Here is a 6,000-nt window from a genome sequence, read left to right on the forward strand (position 1 = left end):
GACTACACCAAGTCATAAATGAGCACATGGACTGGGACTACATAGCATCCTACGCTAAGAGCTGGTTGGCTAGTTTGTGGTTCGGTGTGTTATGCAACCACAGTCTGCAATGACACATTCACTGTAATAATTAAAGGGCAGTTTATGCTACCACCACCTCAGCCCAGCTCCATTCAATTACTCTTGATTTCAAATTCTGGTGCCTGCAAAGTGACAATAATAGCCAAACTAGGCTTGTAGCCACAAATAAACCTCTGAGCTTGATTAATGAGCTCTATAGGACAGGAAGGAGGTAAATAGCCCAGTATTTAACATGGGCATCTGCAGGGGGTTATTTCTTTATAAATTTGATTAGAATTTTGACCTAGCATAAGTTCATATTTAAAATACTGTAGATGCCTTGCACAATTGTTGAGCATAATAATGTTACAGTGCCACCTAATGGTTTACTGAACAAACTGCTTTGTCCAGTGTTTATATACAGTACATACTGTAATTAAATGGATTCTCAGTTATTTCATGACTTTCAGTTCTGTGAAGTCACTGTTGAGCTTGATATAGTCTTTGTCTGTAGCTGTGATCATACTTGATGGTTAATGTAATACAAGGCCAGGAGGCTGCATCAAACATTGCAAAGTCAAGTAATCTCTTCCATTTCCAAATTTGGTCTTGGGATGGGGGACATTGGGTTGGACACAGGTACTTTATCGCTGGACTACAACTTCCATTGGGTTGGACACAGGTACCATATCGCTGGACTACAGCTTCCATCATCTGTAGCCAGCATGGAGGGCACCAAGTCAAGAAATCTAATTTGGCTACAATATTTGTTGGAAGGTGGTCTAAATTTTTGTGTAAAAGCCTATCCAAGTTGCAACTGGAACATGTTTTGTTGTTGTTTAGTCGTTAAGTCATGTCAGACTCTTCATGACCCCATGAACCATATCACGCCAGGCCTTCCTGTCCTTCACTGCCTCCCTGAGTTTGCTCAGTTTCATGCTCATTGCTTCAGTGATGCTATCTAACCATCTCATCCTCTGCCGTCCCCTTCTCCTTTTGCCTTCAATCTTTCCCAGCATCAGGGTCTTTTCCAAAGAATCCTCTCTTCGCATTAGGTGACCAAAGTATCTGAGCTTGAGCTTCATTATCAATCCTTCCAATGAGCAGTCAGGGTTGATTTCCTTTAAGATTGACTGGTTTGACCTCCTAGCAGTCCAGGGGACTCTTAAGAGTCTTCTCCAGCACCACAGTTCAAAGGCATCAATTCTTCGGTGCTCGGCCTTCTTTATGGTCCAGCTCTCACAGCCATACATTACTACTGGAAAAACCATAGCTTTGATTATGCGGATCTTTGTCGGCAAGGTGATGTCTCTGCTTTTTAACATGCTGTCTAGGTTTGCCATAGCTTTCCTCCCAAGGAGCAAGCGTCTTTTAATTTCATGGCTGCAGTCTCCATCTGAGGTGATCTTGGAGCCCAAATAAATGAAGTCTGTTACTGCTTCCATTTCTACCCCTCCTATTTGCCAGGAATTAATGGGTCCAGATGCCATGATCTTAGTTTTTTAATGTTGAGTTTCAAGCCAGCTTTTGCACTCTCCTCTTTCACCCTCATCAAGAGGCTCTTTAGTTCTTCTTCACTTTTTGCCATTAGGGTAGTATTGTCTGCATATCTGAGGTTGTTGATGTTTCTCTGTGCAATCTTAATCCTGGCTTGTGATTCTTTCAGCCCGGCATTTCTCATGATATACTCTGCATATAAGTTAAATAAGCAGGGTGAGAGTATACAGCCTTGTCGTATTCCTTTCCTATTTTGAACCAATCGGTTGTTCCATGTTTATATGTTATATTTTATATAACATGTTTATGTTATATTTTATTATACAGAAAGTGTTTTGACAAATGTTTGTCAAACTATATAAAATATTTCAAATGCATAATAATAAAATATTCTGAATTTTGCTTTCATCGCATAGTCTTATATAAGCAGGTTCAGAAGTAAGCTGCTTGAGTTAAATAATTTATTTTCAGGTAAGTAAATGTGCATAGGATTGCAGCTATAGAATAAAAATGAGATGATCTAAAAGTTTCTAAAATAAATTGAGGGATAATGAGATGATCTAAAATGATTTTTTCTTTGTAGTGATATCAGGACAGAATGAGGATTGCTGATGGGCCCCTAGAGATAGTTTGTTAAGTATGTTGAAGATGGTCTGTGAATGCCATGGTGGGTTGAGGAAAGCCTGGAGGGTCAGCAGTTGCTATTTAAACAGGTTGATTTTGCAGGTCATCCTGCTGGAGATAATTATACTCTGAGCTTCCAGAGTGGTCTGGGAAGAAGGTGGCCAAAACCTAGCTGGGAGCTGGAGATGTAGCAGCTGACTGGGAACCAGAGAATTGGCAGCAGATCCATGGTGATCAGAGCTGATAATCACGTTTGGTGGTAGTGGAGGTATTTCAGCTATGGAAGAGTTGGCAGGAAAGAATTTGACAACATTCCTGGGCCTGCTAGCAATGCAGAGGACCCTGAGATTGAGGAAGACACATACCAATACCACCCACAGGGGTGAGAAGGAAGGAAGGAAGGAAGGAAGGAAGGAAGGAAGGAAGGAAGGAAGGAAGGAAGGAAGGAAGGAAGGAAGGAAGGAAGGAAGTAAGTTTGAACCTGGGAGTTTGAGGGTTCTGCGCAGTATCTTAGCTGTTCCTAGCACTGCACTCTTCTGGACAGAGAGCTTAGATGTTGTTCCTGGGATCTGTTGGAGCCATTCTCCCAGCTTAGGAGTCACAGCCCCAAGTGCTCCTACCACCACTGGGACCACTTTGGCCTTTACTTTCCACATCCTTTCTAGTTCCTCCTTCAGGCCCTGGTATGTGAAAACGTGGAGAGTATGAAGTCCCATGACACTTTATATTTCTGTTGTGTGACAAGCACTGCAGAAGGGATAATATTCATAAAACAAATAAAAGTGAACATATTTGTCTTTGTTTTGAGCTTCTGCAGACCTTATAATTGAAGACTGAACCTGTAACTTTTTGGAAGTTTCTCTGCCTTGAAAAAATATCTTATTTTCATAGATTGTTTTAGGGTGGATGAGTGAATAGAAGTGTCCTTGTAATACTCCTTTTTTGTAAGAAAGATATGTACAAATTCACATTTTTTTGTATGCGCATTTCTTTGTTAACAATTTATTAAATTTATTAAGTCAAATCTTGATGATAAACACTGAAATGACTGTTAATATCTCAACTCATTTTAATTTCTACCCCACCTTAATCTTATTTTTTTTTTTCTGATTGCTATGGCTTTTGGCTACAGTACAGTTTTTGAATGTTCGAAAAGAAATTTACTTGCTTACATCAATAAGTTAGATTACCAGTCTTAAATCATTTGTAACATTGTGCAGTATAATTACATACATGAACCTTGGATTTACATGATTATATTTATAACTACCTATGAATGGTTGAATCAAAAGCTGCACTCAGTTTTAATAACAAAACCAAAATGACTCCTTTGCCTTAGAAACACAGAGTCAGAAAAAGGTCTAACATAAGCTTTGCAAATGGATGTTAGTATTATTTTACAGGCTTTGAATAATTTTATCTAATCACTGCTCAGTTCTGATCCATGTAAAAGAAGCTAAAGGACAACAAATGAAAGAACGATTGAATCTATTGGATGCTATGTAACTAAGCTTTACAAAGATGCTTAATTTCAGCTCAGAAATGGTCCTGGTAATACTCAGCATCCATCTGTTATTATTCACAAGCTGGTATATGGGAGGGAGAGACTGGAAAATATACATAAACAAGAAAGTTTATTTCACTTATAATATTGAATACTGCTTTGGCTTTAAAAATGTATATCTAATCAACCTCAGTAATATTCAAAGAGCTTGTGGGGGGAATATTGGTCTAGATTAAAAAAGCCCCAGTGATTTATCAGAATTATTTAGCATTGCACTTTACAATAACAGTGACATCATTCATTGAATCCTTCACTAAACAATATTAAAAGGCATTAACTTTTGAAATGTACAAACACAGCTCTACAGGCAGCTTGGTAATAAAGCCTCAGCAAATAATCTGGCATTACATATGTAACATAGCTTTTGTAGTCTGTATTGAAAAGGAAGGAATATTTTTAAAAAATAATTTTCTACTTACCTGCCAAAATTGTATTCTAGCTATAATACTGACAATATTATGTAATACAAAATAATAATAATGTACAATTTGGCCATTTTGGAATGGTTAATAAGACATAACATTTAAGTATACTCAATAATTTTATGCTGTTGGATATGCCATAGATATGCGACTTTCTACAATTCATAATTTTAGATAGTTTGTCACCTGTCTTTTAAATATTTAATACAAATACACATTTTCAAAATCTGTATATTAACTATTTAGGGATACTAAAAGGGAGAGTTGATACTTTTCAAATTAACAAAAAAGCTTTGTATTTAGTAAGAACAATACCTTAATTATTATTATTATTATTCCTTTCCAATTATAATTAAGTTTGTAGTACCAAAATAACTTCAGAAAATAAGTACATGTCCATAACTTGCAACTATGCTGGGTCAAATTAAATGTGGCCAAGCCATGGCCAAAATCTGAAAAGAGCATCAAGCCATAAGTCAAAGATGTTTCAGACTCATCTTTCTTAAACAATTGCCCCATCCCTAGCAGTTTTGAAGCTGAATATAGTTTCAAAATCTGTTTGAAATCATGATATGAATGGGTTAATGCAAGTTGATAGCATAAGTTTAAATAGATATTTGGATTCTGTTCAAGTTCTGGGTTAGATAACCTACATATTATTTTCCTCACTATCATAAAAAAATCAAAACATATTAAACATTAATACAACTTGTAGAAAAAGTAAAACAATGTCTAATCCTGTTGGCTCTTTTCATCATCAAACAACTCTTTCCTTCAGTATGCACAAAACATTTCATGATGGCCATAACTTGGCATAATAAATTGAAAAATAAATTAGTATTATGCCCATGCAAGTGGAATCTTCCTTTCTCCTTTCTTGGAGTGCTGTAATTAAACCCAGAGGACTTTCAATTAACAAAGTTTCCTATTCCATTTGAATCAGAAACTATGGTTACCAAGTTCAGATAAACCAGAATTTTAAATTACACCTAGGAGTTGATTTAAGATCTTAGTATAGATAAAACCTTACAAGCAGAATTTTCTGGGTTGGATGTAGTAGGAAGTTATCATTAACTGAAGATCTTCTAGGTTATTGTTATATATTAAGAAGGAACAGGCAGCATCCGGGTTGCATAAATAGGTAAACAGTTTTTTTTAAAACCTTAATAAACTGAGAGATTATTAAATCAGAGCAAATTTTTACACTCTGTTTGTCTAATATGACAGGTTAATGTGCTTTGTATTTAATTCCTGAAAACTTCATTCTGCTGTTTGCTATTTATACACGTTAAAAAAACCTGTTTCTCAATTTCAAATCTTTTTATAATTTACACATACTAATTGGCATAACAAATAGATATCATGTTCTAGAATAAAGCCTATAAATTCAGTCTGGGTAACGGGGATAATGGTATGTAAAAACAAATAGAAAAAAGATAACTGCTTTTATGTAGCCTGTGAAATTACTATGTGGTATTCTACATGGTAAAATAAGTTGCCTTTTCTAGATTTTTTTTTGCACTAAAGAATAGCACTGTTAAATTGGTAATGTGTACAGAAAAGCATTTTTATGTAATGGATAGAGTTTGCTAAATTTCTTTACATACCATGCCTCCAGGAAGTATGGAGACCAGACATCATTATTTAGTGGCAACTTTCACTTACCAAACCACCCCCAGCAGCCACTACAAATGAATTATCCCCAAACTATATCTTGGTTGGCAAAAGCAACAGTGGCTGGATTCAAACATCATGTTAAGTAGTGAACTATTCAAAACCACAATGGTTGGGACCACCGACTAAGCCAGAACCAGACAAAGCATAGTGTGGTTT

Source organism: Python bivittatus, unplaced genomic scaffold (assembly GCF_059951505.1).
Source record: "Python bivittatus isolate LINGU-HERP-01145 unplaced genomic scaffold, Pbiv_v1 ctg000020_np1212, whole genome shotgun sequence".
Lineage (NCBI taxonomy): Eukaryota > Metazoa > Chordata > Lepidosauria > Squamata > Pythonidae > Python > Python bivittatus.